At 32.7% G+C, this 18588-nt stretch overlaps 1 long non-coding RNA gene across 2 annotated transcripts in view; it reads right to left on the reverse strand.

Moving 5' to 3' along the window:
- Positions 1-16427, reverse strand: part of LOC123610763 — a 156079-nt gene extending 139652 nt beyond the window's left edge. For both annotated transcript variants that reach the window (XR_006718287.1, XR_006718288.1), the window contains exon 1: positions 16260-16427. This is a non-coding gene — a long non-coding RNA (uncharacterized LOC123610763). The remainder of the gene's footprint in view (positions 1-16259) is intronic.
- Between the last annotated feature and the right edge of the window lie 2161 nt (positions 16428-18588).

Below are 18588 nucleotides of genomic sequence, written 5' to 3' on the forward strand. Positions count from 1 at the left end.
CAGCCTAAAAATTTGATAGAAAAATATAATTAAAAACTCCTGGGAAGCAACACCATACCCAAGAAAGTCCAACATGTAGAGACAAAAGCAACATGAACAATCAGAATATATCCGCCATAAAATCAAACTATTGGTGAGAGAGAATAATTTGAATAAAAATATAATAATTCTTAAAGAATTTCAAGTATTTCACATATACACACAAATTTCCACTTCTTTTTAAATATGGTTTATATAGCTGCTATCTAACTCATAACATATAATCACAATGTTATTTTAAATACCATTTCCAGAAGCGATCATAATTTTAATTTTAATAAAAAATTAAATTTAATTTAATTTAAATTTAAAAGTTAAATTTAATACAAAAAATAAAACTATTAATCTCACCAGTGAACATACATTAATAATATTAAATAAAACATTAGGAAATTAAAAGAGTAATTTATTTAAAAAATAAATACTATTCTAAGTATTTATTCTATTCTATTCTAAGACCCTCACACACAGTTGTCATACTAAAGGCAGCCAGAACCTCAGGAACATGTGTCTTCTATTTTGGTTTCTCACGTTACATATTCCAATTCTCCATTTAGAAGGCAGAACTTAGCTACCAGGCTTCTTTCTTTCCACCTGATTCAAATGCAAAAGCATACAGAGGCCATTTGCCTCAGGGGAGAAGAGGAAGAAATTGCAAGACCTAGAGTCTAAGGTGGCTAATGTCCAACATTAAGTTTCTTTTTCTGTGTCATTAGAACATTTTTTTTTCTCCTGTGTCTGTACCCAGCTACATTGGACTTGAGCTTGTCATCAATATGTTGAGGAGGTCTGTGCATTTTTCAGTCTGAAAAGCTCTGAACTCTATTGGAGATATACTGAATGGCTGATATACTACAGTAAATTCCTTTTTTGCCTAAGCTATTTAGAAGTGCTATTTGCAAGAAAGAATTGTGACTGGCACACAGCTTATAACAGTATTTCAAGTATTTTAAAATTGCATCAATCTCTCAGTAGATTCAATTCATTAACAAATTAAGAGACAAACATATGATTACAAAAACTGGGCCAAATTAACACTGGATTGTATGATAAATGACACTGAAGATATATGCAAATTAAACCTAAACAGCATGGGGGCACCTGGGGGGCTCAGTCAGTTAAGCAACAGACTCTCAAGTCATGATCTCACAGTTCTAGAGTTCAAGCTCTGTGTTGGACTCCCCGCTGGCAGTGTGGAGCCTGCTTGGGATTCTCTCTCTGCCTTTCTCTGCCCCTCCCAGGCTTGCACACACACTCTCTTTCTCTCTCACAAAAAAATAAATAAACTTTAAAAAACAAACAAACAGAAAAACCTAAATAGCATGTAAGCCGACTTTTACCAAAATTTAATGACAATGCAGCCCAGGGCCTATATCTTATAGATATAAAACTAGCAATATATATAAAGATATATCCTGTAGCATATTCATAGTGATAAAAAATTACAAAGTGAATGTACCTTAATAATAAAATGGTTAAGTAAATAATTTGTATCACAGACATGTAATATTATGAAGGTATTACAAAAAATGACAATTCTATTTGTCTATTTGAACAATTTTCATTTTTCTAAATGATTCCATCAATTATTGAGTGAAAATAGAAAGATACAGATTGCAGTATATAATACAATCTTACTTTTAAATTCAAAACATGACAAAAATATATTCCTTGTATATATATAATATATATATGTGTGTGTGTGTATATATATATGTATATATATATATACACACACACACACACTCATAACCTTATGTATAAGGTTACATGAATCAAGAGAAGAGAATGAAAGAATAAACACTTGGTTCTTAGCATGGGTTAGAACTTGGTCAGGGAACATGGTGAGATTAATGGCTGGGGTGTTATGCTTGGAGTAGATAGAAGATGTCAAGAAAGATAAAGCTTGCAAAAAGGAAGAAAAAAGTAGAGAGATTCAGATAACACAGAAACAAAAACAAAAAAAAATGTAATACTCAAACATAAAGCAGCATGTGTGCTATGACTCATGTTATGTAATTTGCATGCATGATGATATTAGCTTGAAAATGAAAGACACTGTTTCTTTATAGCATAAACATATGAGGCAAATATCATGAAAAACTCTAAAGTGGAGGGTATGTGCCTCAAAGGAATGGACCATAGTAGGGGAGGGTGACCACAGAATTACTGTTCATTGTTGGTTTTTTGTTGTTCTAAGAATGTAGTTTGATATGAACAGAGAAGAACTTGGGGAAGTCATAAGACAACTAGATTCTTTGGGAATCAAAAAAGCCTTAGGAGAGCTTTTACCTGGGCCAGGAATAAAACAGCTGTTTATGTTTCAACTTCACACAAATTTACAGAGAGTAATTCTCTTATCAGAGTACCTTGAATAGTGGTACAGGTGGAGATCACCACCCCAAAGGCTATCTATGAAACTGGGGAATGGAGAGAAAAATTTTTATTTATTTATTTATTTTTAAGAGTTTCACTTTGGACCTAACTATCAAAAGTCAAATTCCTCAAATTCACAGGCAAAACAAGCGTAAACTTATGAAATGTCTTGATCTAACTTTCAAAATATTTTTAATTGAGACATAATTGGCATATAACAATATATTAGTTTCAGGTATACAACATTATGATTGGATATTTGAATATATTGTGAAATGATTACTAAATAAGTCTAGTGAACATCCATTACCATAAACAGTTACAATTTTTTCTTATGATGAGAACTTGTAAAATCTACTCTATTAGCATTACTGTTTGTTTTTATTGTTGTTTTTGTTGTTAGCCTTTAGTGTCACTTCACAATTTAAAGAAGATACATCTATTGCATTGGTAAAGTTAATACAAAATAAAGTTTAAAGGGAAAATCAAATGTTCTTCATGTGGATCCTTTGCCTTATTTTAATGGCTTTCCTCTATTTAATTGGCTGCTCAAAAACATAAACCAAGAAAGAAATTATGGAAAAAATGAGGCTCACAATAGTAAGAATATTTTAATTTTTCCCTTTTTAACTACACTGAAAAAGTAACATACACATAAAACTTTCCTGTTTTTCAAAACATGTAGTAAGGCCAGGAACTGTTTTTAGACTTCAAAATATTTTTCTAGCTAACCAAACTACAGTTTTCATTTCTGTTTATTTTTAACAAATTACACTTTACCATTGAGCTATCTCACATGCCATGCCGTCCCCTTCCTTCATGCTTTCCTGGATCTTCCTTAATTGCTTCTGCTCATCCTCACTGCAGTTCTGGGTTATTCACCCTGAGGTTCTCCTATATTGGGTTCACTACTTTCTTAAAAGTAGCTTTGTGAATTAAATATTTATCTTAATTTGAGTATGCCATCTCTTCTTGATATCCTGAGAGATAAATTTATGTCAGAAGTTGTAATTTCTTTTGATGATATGGATGATGCCTTGTGCATCTTTTCATCTTTGTATCTATCCAGGGCAAAGTTCCTTCAGTGTACTAGATGCTTAATAAATACGAAACCAATTGTTACAGATATCATCTTGAGATGAACATATTACAGAGAATTCTATGCATTATATATAATCTTAACAGAACCACTGATTCAGTCTTCATTTAACCAGCAGTGGAAATATGTTAAGAGTTTATTTTGACACTACAGTGACTCCAAACTGAAAAAAAAAAAGGTAAACTGCCTAAAACACTTAAAAGAGTCCCCCTTTTAACAGTAGATCATACACAATACAAACTATTCAAGGATTTTTTTCTTAAAACATTATTTTTAATTACTTAAAATTGAATGTGAGATATAATAATTTTTAGTAGTTCACTAAATACCAATTATCGTGAAATAAAGTCTATAGAAGTAAGATGAATCAATGTGGGAAAATAGTTTTTATTTTTCACAAAATGTTGAAATTCTAAATCTAGAAATCACTACCTGGCATTTTCACTTTAATGCATTTTCCTCTTACATTTTCTACTGATGCTTCTGAAAGACACTTCTGATAATACAAGTCCCTCTAGTGGCATCTGAAGTGAAATTTGTAATATAAGTAAAAAGTTATCATTTTTTGTTAGTGCTTGGCAAATACATTAAGAAACTTAAAAATTTCTTGATAAAACTGACATTTGGAAGTTATGATGCAATCACTTATTTATTGCAATGTTTTTTTCATTCTGACATATGATATATAAGTATTCTTGGTATAAACTTAAATTGATTAGTAAGAAGGTAACATTTTCCAACTTGAAAGGGACAGTTTGGTATGCAGCAAAAGGGATTATATTTCTTAAGGAACTAATCTGTGCTAGGTGTTTTATCCATTAATTCATCTAATTTGATCAGCTAACAGATTTTATCATTTCTAATTTAAAATTAAACAGGGGCGTCTGGGTGGCTCAGTCGGCTAAGCGTCTGACTTGGGCTCAGGTCGCAATCTTGCGGTTGGTGATTTCGAGGTTCTTGAGTTAGAGCCCCACGTTGGGCTTGTGGAGCCTGCTTCAGATTCTTTGTCTCCTTCTCTCTCTGCCCCTCCCCAACTCGCACTCTGTGTCTTTGTCTGTCTCTCTCAAAAGTAAATTAACATTAAAATTTTAAAAAATAAAATAAAATTCAGAAAATAATGTTACATGTCTAATTAGTGACAGAACATGGGGTTCAAACATAGGTTTATCTAAGGATTTTTTACTATACATTCCCCTTAAGATAAAATGGTTTAAAAATGAAGAGAAAGACTGACATGAAACCAGAAAATTTTGACACCTAATTCTAAACTGACAAGTAGAAGGGCAATACTAAGCTGTAAGAAGGTGAATGAGTCAAAAGAGATTTTTAAATGTCTGAATTCAGATGTAATTAAATTGACTCTCACTCTCTCCCATATTTTTCTTTTTAACCAGACAATATCTTACTGAAAAGTAAATTGATAAGTATCTTGCTTCATTTTAAATTTGACCATTTAGTTTATTATATTTATCATGATTATTCACTCTCTGATTTCTGTTGAAATTATGTAAGAGATACTATAGTAAACAATATTGGTCCATGTCAAGATTGAAAATAAAATATACAAAATTTATATAATAGGATATTTCTTAACATAATCTTGATTTTTAGTCTAAGAAGCCAACCGAAAGAAGCATAGTTGCATAGGAGATAGGAAAAACCTATTTTGGAATTTTTTCCCCTACTTTTCCCTAAGAAAACTATAAAATATCAAAATTTTGACAATTCTACTTTGTTTCTATTTTAATTAAGGTGTAATCTCTGAAATATAATCATAGTATTATTTTAGTATTCATATTTCTGGATCTGGTTAATAGTTTTAATGTCATGTGTTTATAAAAACAAATTTAATATTTGCCCACTGCCAATCATTACCAATATGACCACAAACTGGCACTTCTTTTAGGCAGGAAAAAATAATTCTTGTATTTCCATATTATTACCTAATTAAATCTACTCTTGAGATGCTAGCTCTTTCTCTATGCTGGGGATGAAATTTCAGACAAGACCCAGAGCTGGCTGCTCTTCACAAAAATATTCTCATTTGACTGGAAGAAGTAGGATGTAGATTGTCCCTGGATGTGACAGATGCTTAAAGCTGACTTTCCCCTTAAAGGCATTTTCATGGGCATAAAGAATGTAGGGCATAGAGATCCTATATCTCTGGTGATCTTTCTCTAAAGTGTCTTTGGGGGCACCTGGGTGGCTCAGTCGGTTAAGTGTTCGACTTCGGCTCAGGCCGTGATCTTGCGGTCTGTGAGTTCGAGCCCCGCATTGGGCTCTGTGCTGACAGCTCAGAGCCTGGAGCCTGTTTCAGATTCTGTGTCTCCCTCTCTCTCTGACCCTCCCCCATTCATGCTCTGTCTCTCTCTGTCTCAAAAATAAATAAACGTTTAAAAAATAAAAATAAAAAAAAAATAAAGTGTCTTTGACGTGATGTGCATCTTCTCTGGCTATTAGCAGATAATTCACAGCTTGTCCTCTGGACTTTCAGCATTACAAATCCAATCTCTCAGGAGTCATTGACCAGACCATCTAGGTGGACATTTTGTTTCTGTGGGAAATGCTCACATGTAGCCTGCTGTCCTTGGAAGTACAGAGATTTTCGAACCTCAGCTCGTATTCAGATTGCTTCAGCAGGCTTCTCAACCTTTAGATACTAGGCTATTGTTTTCAACAAGATCATCAGTTTTTATTTGCGAAGCCCACACCCGTTTCCTTGAAAGGGACTGAAAGCATGCTCTTAACAGAATAAAGTGATGACAACATCCTGTCCTTTACTTTTTTCTGCCTTATATTCCCCAAACTGCATGTGTTAAAAACCACCACTTGTATTGACCGGAAACTGTGTAAGCTGGAAAAATAAAGACTATCAGTCTCCAGTTTAAACAAGCCCACCCTGGATGAGAAGTACTTTAACTTGAGATGAATTTCAAAGATTTTCAAAATCATTCTCAGATTATTATTCACTCATATATCTTTTGGAAGAGTCTATTCAAATGTTTATTCACATTTTATTATTGGATTTTCTTATATCTGAGTTTTTCATTTATTCTGGATTCAATTCCTTTGTCATAATATGGCTGTAAATATTTTCTTTCGGTTATGGCTTACCTTTTCATTCCTTAAGGATGGTTTTCAAAGAACAAAAGTGTTTTTTTTTTATGATGTCCAGATTTTTTCTCTTTCATGTTAAGTGTTTGTTGTATCTGCTATAAAATTCTTTATGTCTTCAAATCTTGTCCCTAGACATCAAATCTTTGGGATGTCATCTAGAAGGTTTATAAGTTTAATTTTTATTTTCATGCCTATGACCTATTAAGAATAAATTTTGTATATAAAGTCAAGGACAAGATTTATTTGTGTATGAGCATTCAGTTGTATTAGCACTAATTTTTGAAAAAAAAAATGTCTTTCCCCTTTGAGTTACCTTGTTAACTTTGTCAAAATTCAATTGCTCATATATGCATGGGTCTATTTCTGGACCATCTATCTTATTCCACTAATCTCTATTTATATTCATGTCAACATCATACTCTCTTGGCTTATAGCATGTCTTAAAGTTACTCATTTAGAAATGGGCACTGTCCCTGCCCACAACTCCGGAGAAGTGGCACAGAGATTTTGACCAATGAGAAAGGCAGGCCATATAAAAAGAGTTTCAATCTCTCCCCAAAGGAACTGACTTTATTTGGAACATAGTGTGGGAATTTCAAGTCTAAAGTTGCTCTCAAAAGTCAATGCACATTTTGAAGATAAGTAATTAAGAAGTGTCATAGCAGTTCCATAGAGCAATAAGGTAAACTGTTGGTAGGCCAGCTAGTTTATCAGAAAGAATCAGAGAAAGAGACATCTAAAAGAATCCTTCCTGGTGTCAGAACAAACCTAAGATTTACTTCTAGAAATACTCTGGCAAAGCAGCCTATATTTAATTAGAACACATGGTTAATGTATGTACCAGGACACTTTTGAAAATAATAAGTCAATCAGCAACAATTAGTTATAAAAAAAAACAACAACAACTGGGTATGATACCAACTGAGGCACACAGGTTAACAGAGGCATCAGGGAAAGGGACAAATTGCTCAGCTAAAGCTATTGTCATCACAGGGTGACTAGGTACATGCTCAAGGCTGTGCCCTCTAAAGAGTGACATCAGAAGCTTCATACTGAAAAGAAAATAAACTTCACTATAATAGTCCAGCTAAGTTACTAAAAACAAAGCCCCAAAGTAGGATAATCAGTAACCAGAGTTGCTATATTACCTAAAATGGACAGCAACCAAAAATGTGGGACAAGCAAAGACACAGAAAAATATGGTCCATATACAGGGGGAAACAAAGTGGGCAACAGAAATCATCTAGGAGAGGTACATGATATTGGAGTTAGAAGATGAAGACTTCAAAGCAGCTGTTCAAAGAAACTGTGCTCAAAGAAGCAAAGGAGGATATGATGACACCATCTACAGAATAACAATAAAAACATAGAAATTATCTTTTAAAAAAGGAATCCAATGAAAATTCTGGAGTTGAAGAGTAAAATAATTAAAATACAACATTTAGTGGGGTGGGAGGTGCCTGTTTGGCTCAGCTGCTGTAGCATGTGACTCTTGATTTTGGGGTTGTGAATTTGAGTCCCATGTTGGGTATACAGATTACTTAAAAAAATATTCAATAGGAAGATCAACAATAGATTTTAAGTGTTTGAAGAAGAATCACCAAACATGCAGATTGATAAAGATTAAGAAAAAAGAAAAAAAAAGAATGAAGAGAAATGAACACATCCATAGGGAAACATGGAACCCTATTAAGTGTACCACAAAATCCTAATGGGAATACCAGAGAAGAGTAGAGACCAGAAAAAATAGTCAAAGAAATAATGACTGACACAACTCGAATCTGATGAAAAACAACCTACATGTTCAAGAATCTCAACAAATTGAAAGTAGGAGAAGAACAAAGAGATCTACATTTAGATACATCATAGTAAACAGTTTTAAAAGACAGAAAATCTTGAAAGCAGCAAGAGAAAAAGGACTCATTACATACAAAAGAATCCTGATAAGATTAACAGCTGGTTTCTTATCACAAACCAAGGAGGTCAGAGAAAATGGGATGACATATTTAAAGTGCCAAAAAAAAAAAGAAAACAAAACCCAAAAAACTGTCCACTAAAAGTCTTATATTCAGCAAAACTATCTTTCAGAAAATGAAGACAAAATACAGACATTTCCAGGTAAATGTAACATAGACTATCCACTACTAGTAAACCCTCCTTGCAAGAAATACTAAAAGAAGTTTTTTAGGGTGAAATAAAGTTTTACCAGACAGAATTTGAATTCACATACAAAATGTAAAAGTACCTTGAAAGGTAATTAAATAATTATAAAAGATAACATTAATGCATATTTCTTTTTTTCTCTAAACTGTTTAAAAAAGCAATTATATTAAATAATATGTATTCTTAAGCCTATAACACATAAAAATGTAATAAATTTGACCACAACAACACAAAGGAGGCAAGTGTGAGCAAAACTGTATCAGAATAAGAGAATGACACCAGATTATAATTTGGATCCACAGGAACAAATGAAGAGATCCAGAAAAGGTAAATGAGAAAATGAAATTAATAAACTCTATATATATGTATAGAGTTTATTTAAAACTCTTCTCTTAGTTTATTTAAAAAGATAAAATGATGTAATAACAATGTATTATTGGATTTATTACATAAGTAGATATATGTGTAGAAATAAAAACACAAAAAAGAGGAAAATGGAGTATATGGGAATAATGATTCTGTATGTCACTGTAATTAAATTATTACAAATCTGAAGTAGCTTCTAATAAAATGATCAGTGGCCCTAGAGCAACCACTAGGAAAATAGCTCAAAAATATTTTTAAAAATCATTGAAAGAGTAAAACACTAAAAGAATAAAAATGTACTAGAAAAAATTCACTTTACGCAAAAAAGGAGCAACAAAGGGACAAACAAGACATGAAACATACAGAAAACAAAATATAAAATAAATCCAACTATATCAGTTATAACATTAAATGTGGATAGAATAAATAATTCTCTATTTGACACAAAGAATGTCAAACTGGATAACAAAGAAAGATCCAGCTATATGCTGTTTACCAGAGAGAATCTTTAGATTCAGAGGTACAAATAGTTGAAAGTAAAAAGTTATAAAAAGATATATCATGCAAACAACTATAACAAAGGTAAAGTGGCTATACTAATATCAGAAAAAATAAACTTTAAGTGAAAAAGTGTTAATAGTATAGAAGGGATATTTTGTAATTATGAAAGTGTTAATCCATCAGGAAGACAGCAATGAGAAATATATATGCACTAATAACAGCCCCCAATACATGAAGCAAAAAGCAAAACTGACAGATTTGTAGGAAGAAATAGACATTTCAACAACAATAGTTGGAGACTTTAATACACCACATTGAATAAAGGCCAGAAAAATTATAAAGAAGATCAATAATAACAAGTCTAAATTAGACCTAATAGACATCTAGGCTCTTAGACCTAGCAAAATACACATCTTCTCAAGTAAAAACAATAAGAAAAAAAAGCGATAAACCCAAAAGTTGTTTCTTTGAAAAGATCAATAAAACTGACAAATATTTAGGTGGACTTACCAAGAAATAAGGAGAGAAGATTCAAATTACTAAAACATGAATAAAAATAGAGGACATTAGTAACAATTTTACAGAAGCAAAAAAAAAAAATATGAAGGATAATACGATCTACTATACGAAAACAATTTACATAACATAGATTAAATAAGCAAATTCCTAGAAAGACTCAAATTACAGAAACTGACTCAGAAATAAACTATCTGAATAAACCTAAAAATAAGTAAAGATATTGAATAAGTAACTTAAACACTTTCCACAAGACAAGCCCAGGCACAGATGGCTTCACTGAAGAATTCTGCCAAAGTTTCAAAGAAGAATTAATAATAGTCTTTCACAAACTCTTCCAGTAAATAAAAGAAGGAACACTTCCCAACTCATACTATGAGGCCAGGGTTTCCCTGAACCCTAAAGCAAACAAAGACAACACAAGGAAATAAAACTACAAGCCAATACCTCTTATGAATGTAGATGCAAAATTCCTCAATAAAATATTTATAAACCAAATCCAGCAAAATAATTATACATCATGACTAGTGGGATTTATCCGAGGAATACCAGGTTGGTTTAAAATCTGAAAATCAATTAATCTAATCCACTATCTTTTAATAGAAGATAGACAGACATAAACCACATGTCATTATAATAGACACAGAAAATCATTTGACAAGATGCAACATCATATTTTGATAAAAACATTCTGCACAGTAAAAGGTAACCCTTCCATTTGAGTCAGGGAGAAAACTTAGGATTTCAGCCTAGGATGTAGACTGTCCAGGATTTCAGCCTCCACCCTTGGTTGGGCACCGTTGGTCAGTGCAAAAGCTATAAAAAGCTACAAAGCTATCATGCCTGTAGTCTAGGTGGAGGCATAAACATGTTGGAAGGACTCAACTGAAGCAATAGAGGTATGTTTTGCATGGTATACATTCCATATTATGGAATGCCTAAGGCATTGACTGAATTAAGATCCTTAGAGAATTTTCCATGTCCCAGAAAAGACCTGGAGTAGCAGAATGAGTTCCATGCACCCACAAGTAACATGGACATAGCTCAGAGAGCCACCATTACTTATAGGACCTTTAGAAGAACAGTAAGTATGTATTATCGGAAACATAATGGACAGACAGAGGAGGAAAACAAAAGATAAAGGATGCCTCATCAGAAGCTGGTGTGAACTGAAAACGCTGAAACTAGAATCCTTAACTCCAACACTGAGATTTGATGTCCCTAACTCCACCACCGATAACTAATTCTCTTTACAGATAAGAATCATAATCCTGAAGAAAGGCATGTGGAGATCCCTTCTGACAAAATAGAAACCTGAAATTAAAATTAATTTGAGTTATAAGAAATTGTTGTATATCTTGAAGCTGAGTTTGTCGAATTAGATGCATATTTGCTAACTTAGCTTAACAGATGTCATAAATGCCTTTCATAGCCAGGCCCTGACAAGAATTCTAGAGCCTCTTGAAATTACGTTGCTTAACTTACATTTCTGCCACCCAACAAAGGGATATCTTAAATACTGACACATAGTTGAATATAATATCTGAAACTATTTTATGTAGCTCTGTACAAATTCACAAGATAGCAGTGGTACTTAATTGGGAAAACTTTTGGGGGAAAAACTGAATAACTTGACAGATCTTAACTTTAATTTGAACATTATTGACAACATTTTAACCATCTGGACTTCACAATATATAGGATCATTTTGTTCAACTTTTACTTGATTACTCAGACAATGGCAAATGCTTATTCCTCTCTATGAAGGTTAAAGAACTAACATTATTGTCAGTATTCACTTTCCGAACTCATTGGTGTTCACCTGAAGACCTTCTCCCTAAGGCATCCCAGTCTGTTGTTGATGCTTACCTCACCTGATCCTATCTCATCATGCATGAATTATCATTCTTTTCATCTTTATGACATTAAATTACTCCATTTTCAAATGTACCATGAAGATTCCATATTTTCCTCTATTCTAGGGACAAAAACTCTAAGTCATTATCTTTATAAGTGAAGATTGTTCTAACTTGGTAATATTAATAAAAATCACTATGGGATCAAACAACCTAAAGATTTAAAAGGAAAAATTTTGCATTTTATGATCCTAATGGGTTTATTTTTTTATTCTCTTTACCAGTGCTTAAGTTCCTTGTCTGAGATGCAGCACAGAGTACAAAAATCTAACCTTCTAAACTTCCATTCATTCTTTATCATACTATCTACAATAACCAAGGCTTTATAATATAAAGTTTTGTATGTGTAAAATCTAATATTGTATTTACATCCAAACTGGAAGTCACTTGGAACAAGGATAAAGACAAATATACTAATTTCAGTTGTTATTAAAAGTCAATTCTGAAATATTTGGTTTAAATAACAAGAACATATTCTTCTCAAGCCTGAATAAACTTGATGACAAGTCTGCCTGGTTATATATTCTATGCCCATTATCTACAAGAAGGTTGTTTACTCCACTAATGAGCACAGAGAGCCAGCAGGTGTCTAGAACCATTTGGCAGCTTCTAAACTTTATATCCATATTCCAAAAATCCATTAGCTGAAAATAATATTTAGAAACTTAAATGTCAGAATCCTGCCAATGCTACATCCATAGGAAATCTAGAATTGGAAGATTACATTGTTATAAAATATTTCTCCCTAAAAAACAGCTGAAAAGATTAAGAACCATCTGAAATATTCACATGGCATCATCAATATCATAGTTAATATCTTTAAATTTTGCCAACATTATTAAACTTAAAATATTGAATAATTTCACCTGTGTATCAGCTCTTTCAGTAACTTGAGGTGGGAGTGACAGAGAGGAAGGGTTGTAGCTTATATCTTCATAGGCCTTATCATAATTAGGTTTTCTATGGAAGTCACAGTGTAGAGCAAGCTGTGGCCAGTTGATGACATCTACTCTCAATTTTCTGCTCCTGATCCACACTTATCTTAATCCACTATTTCTTTAAGTACTTGGGAATGTTTTAAACTATTTTCTAGGAAAACTTCTGCTTTAAGAACTGTTATGATCCAACCCGATAAATAGGACAGGCCTCCACTTGGGAAATAATATACGTCAGATACCTAAACTGTTATGGTAAGATGTTAACTCTACCACCGAAATCTTATTTTTAATCATATTTATAGTCAATCATGTAAAATATGGCACTCCAATTACTAGTGCTAATTGTAATGTTAGACTGATTGAAAGCTGGTCTTTGTCATAAACTCATATGGAATATTCATAATGGGGAAAATGTTCTTTAAGGGGCACATTTTCCTTCGTTTTGTGCTAGAATCTTTATGATATTGTCAAGCCAACACAAAGCTACTTACCTAACTGTATTATTGGAGTTATCCAGATAACTGCTAAATTATACCTTTATATCCAGATACCTTTCCTAAATTATAATTTAATTATATGGCTTTGGTGTCTTTTATGTGATGAGACAAGAAATATCCATTTGAATATTTATTCAGTACCCCTTTACTCTATACAAAAATTTATTGAGGGCCTATTGAATGCCCCATATATTGTATAGGGGCTGGGAATAAAAAGTCAAACAAGTCAAAGTCAGATGCCCCTAAGAAATTTCAGTTTAATTAGACAAATAGACACATAAATTGTTAAGGTATATGAATATACAAGTTGGTATATGCAGCGATTGTGATATGTCTGTGGTACTATGGGAGTACAGAGATGGTTCACTTAATGCTGTAATAGAATACAGGTTCAATTATATTACCTAATATACACGGGAATCATGTTTATTTCTTCTAGAAGTCAATGAAGAAAAGTGAGTTTATTTCCATAGAGAAATTTTGTACTCTATTTTATTGTATTTTGAGAACTAGGCAGCCTAATTTATCTTTTCATTCTGACTTAAATTCATTTCAGTAAGTAACTCATACTGCCTGATACATTTTTTAAATATCTTGTCCAAATTAGCTTTTGATGTTTACCTTGTAATTACTTTGTATTACACGTTTCTGATTGTGTAATTTTAAAGCAGTAAGGGTTAAAAGGTAATCTATTTTAATCCCCTGAAGTTTCAAAGGGATTAATTTAGGCCTCTGGGTTGTGAACCAAGATTGCATATCTGGTTACTTATGTATGGAATTTAGATTAGAAATGTGGTCACCTGAATCCTAGTAACGTGCTTTAGTTATGCCATCTTTCTGGAAGATGAAATATAAATAGATGGTGACAAATCAGAAAATGAGAAATGGATGAATAGAGGAAGAGAAACAAAGGAAGGAGGAAAATAGTTAAAAAAAGAGGAAGGATTCAAAATTTAGTTTTCCCAAAATTTAGATATAAAATGTTTAAAAATGCAACAGTCAAAAATCTCACCATTAGAGGAAAATACTAGTCTCTTGGCAACTTTTCTAGAGTAATTAAACATAATATCCTCTCGGCAACTTTTCTGGTATAATTAAACATGACCCCAAATTCAAATAATGTCTATGAAATGAGGTGTGTCTCAGTGGCTCAGTCAGTTAAGCCCAACTTCAGCTCAGATCACGATCTCATGGCCTCTGAGTTCCAGCCCCTTGTCTGCACAAAGTCCGCTTCGGATCCTCTGACCCCTTCTCTGCCCCTCCCAGCTCATGGTCTCTCTCTCTCTTTCTCTCTCTCTCAAAAAACAAGAAGAAACAAAACAACAATAACAGAAAACCACAGCTATATATATATATATATATATATATATATATATATATATATATATGTATATATATATATATATGTGTGTGTGTGTGTGTGTATACACACACACATATTTGTATTATATTTGTATGTATATATATACACAAATATATATATTTGTGTGTATATATGTATATATATATATATAAAATGAAACAAAATTTATCTTTCTCCAGGATCATTGATATAGGGTGTATTTTATTTTTTAAAGTTTATTTATTTTGAGAGAGAGAGAGAATGCATGAGTGGTAGAGGGGCAGAGACAGAGGGAGAGAGAGACAATTCCAAACACATTCTGTGCTGTCAGCACTGAGCCTGATGTGGGGCTTGAAACGAAGAACTACAAGATCATGGCCTGAGTCAAGATCAAGAGTCTGACACTTAACTGACTGAGCCATCCAGGTGCCTCTATATGGTATATTTTAAATTGTAAGCACAAGTCTATTTATCCAGACATTGGGAAAAAAATAATGAGAATCACTCTTACCTCCTTTGCTACATTTCCTAAAAGAGATGGTTTTTTTAAGACCCAAATGCTAACAGCTCAGGGCTCCACACTAGCAACCTAACATCTAGCTCGCTATGGGTTCTTGATTCATGAGGAGAAACAATTTATTAATTAATATAATTTAATTTATCCTAAAATATTTATAAACTGAAAAACACATGCTTTTGTGTCTTTGCCACTCTGATTTGTAAAATTAGGAAAACAGCATAATCTGCTTACAATTAAATAGAGGTAAACCTGGCATGTATGTCATGGTTGTTTGACCAAAGCACTACCTCAGTTTTACATCAGTTTGTTAGTGTTTGGAGGAAAAATCACATACCTTGGATATCAAAAAATATGATTATTGAGAATTGTTTCAGTTTTCTATTGCTACATAACAAACTGCCAAAAAATTAGTGATATGAAACAACCATTTATGACTATCCTTCAATTTGCTGAAATAATTTTATGTGTGGTTATTTTCTGTTATTATCTATGGTTCTATTGGTTGACTGGGCTCAGCTAGCAATTTTTTCTCAGGGTCTCTCATGCAGCTGGGGCTGGAATCTTCCAACAGATCAAGTGGCCAAACAACCAAGATGGCTCACACACGTGACTGGCAGTTGATTCTGTTAGCTGGGAGATATACTGGAGCTGTCAACCAGCACACTACAATGGCCTCTGCATGTAACCTGGGCTTCTTATAGCATGGAAGGTCATGTTCCAAGAGGCAGAATCCTAAGCATTCCAAGAAGCCCACAGTTTCTTATGACCTAGTCTCAGATGTTACAGATATCATTTCCACTGCATCTTATTATTTCAAAGAAGTTACTATAGACAGTCTAGATTCAAAGGAATGGGGAATTAAATTCTACCTTTTGACGTGAGGAAGAACTTGTATATTCCAGGAGGAAGGAATTGATAGCAGCTATCTTTGGATATTATGTTCCCAGAGAGGTCTCACACAGATGAAAACTCATCCTACAACTGCTTGGGATGGGTTATAGGACACATCACACCAAAACATCCATCAATTAGTAATTTTGGATGTGTTCAAGTGTTTAAAGAAAATATGGAATAAATGCACATCTGCCCACAAATTTTGCTCTACAGAACCCAGTAAATATTAACTTACGCTTTATATTTTAAAAATGAATTATTACATGCTGTTTACTTTCACTTTAAAGAATCTCCATATTGCTTTTTTAATATAATGGAAATGAAACAGACATCAATTAATTATTAACTTATTTCCTTTGTCATTATATTTTTCTTAACTACCTTTTCATTTTCATTATTGGCCACTTATTTTTAATTATAAGAAGATTGTCAAGATAACTATTAGTAGGCATAAAACTTTCATTGAAAAAAGATCTATTAAGCATATACTTTATACAAGTGGATATTAAAAACAGATTGATGAACATTCCTTTTTGTACATATGGGTTTTATTTACCATATTCTGCTAAATGTATCAGAATGCTTTCTCAGGTACAAAGCTAGAAATAACATGATGTATAATTGTATTGTCTGTCCCAGAGAGCTTTTGTTACATTAGTATTTTAAGAATAACCTGCCATATTCTACACAGCTGCCCAGCAAACAGTAATACCTTCAGTCATAATAACACTTCCTTTGCCTAGTTATCTTGAAGATCTGCTGTTCATATTAATATTTTTATCTTCCAAACATTGATGGAAAAATCACATATGCTTCACATTATTTGGATCCAAACGTCTTATCAGTTATTGTTAAGAACAGCATAAGTCTCTCTACACGAAAATATTTTTTGGTGAGCAATTCTATTAGAATTCTCTTTTGGAGTATTTTCAACATGCTTACTGTCTCGCACACCTACAAGTATTTCACTTGGTCACATTAATATCTCCCATTTTATTATTAGCAAATGTATGCACCCTTAAGATGAATATTAGCATGGCTATTACTATCAATTTATGAAACTAGTTAAATTGTATCTTATTGTTTTATTGGTATAATAGTAACAGTTTTTGTTATTTTCCATTAAATTCATAGCATTCTCACAAGTACCAAACAACTCACCTTTGCAGTCAGGAATTTTTATTTTGCAGACCATTTGAGTGAATCCCCAGAAAAGGATAACTTTTAAATTGCTTTGGAGAGTCTTCTAATGCTTCTGTTGTCGTCAAGTAACCACCTGGGGAGTATTGTTCCATTTCTTCAAGAGGATAATGTCAACCTGTGGACCTATAACTCTAACAACAATGCATAGGTCATGTAACCTCAGTTGTAGCATTATAGACTTATCAAAGTCTCTTCCATATTCATAGATCAACTCTATTATATAGTGAAGTCTTGAACATATGTTAACCAGTTACCACCTAAAAGAAGATACTATTGTCCTAGTAGGCATAACCCAGTCTGGAAGATGTTGAGGCAAGGATTTCAACAGAAAATCAGCAAGATTAGAACAGAAATTCCATTTCTGGAAAAGAAATTACAACATTTTAGCAAATTGGTTGGGAAGTCTGGTGTTCAATATTCTGTATTAATCTGACTCTTGGTATTTTTGGTTGGGATTGAAGTTATCTGAAGACGCATGTTTTCTTTTCTTGCTAACAGGAAAGAATAAAAGTGTGTCATTTCACGAAATACTAGCAGACCATTAACTGGATAGAAATATGGATGGATTCTGGAAGACTAATAGGCCAAAAAAGTAAGCCACATTTAGGTGGTATGTTAAACATATGACACATGTGATGCCATCTAAATAAAAATATACTTTGATTTCCTCCTGTCCCCTTAACTTTTTTCCAGTGGGGAAGGAAATCTTTCTTAGCACTATAAATTTGGACATATCCCATGAGTATTCTATTTTAGATAAGGGATAGTCATGTAACCTCATAATTGTAGACCCAATTTAGTACTTAGAATATCCATCAAAATACTAATTAAACACTAATTACTTCAAGAGTATGATTTCTTAAAACATTTTTCTCCTTTTCTAACTCTACTCTTCTAAACCCTGAGAGGCTACCTGTTTCTAGGTTGAGTGATATAGTTGACTTCTACTTTCTCTTCATATTCAAGGTTTTCCACATTAGTTCTGGTTTAATCTACCAGGAAAGAGAAGAGATTTAAGAGGATAGGACATTTTTTACTTGCATTGGTGGCTTCTCTGTTTCTGGTTCTGGCAGGGATTTAACTCTTTTTTTTTCCCCTTCT

This window comes from Leopardus geoffroyi, chromosome C2 (assembly GCF_018350155.1).
Source record: "Leopardus geoffroyi isolate Oge1 chromosome C2, O.geoffroyi_Oge1_pat1.0, whole genome shotgun sequence".
NCBI lineage: Eukaryota > Metazoa > Chordata > Mammalia > Carnivora > Felidae > Leopardus > Leopardus geoffroyi.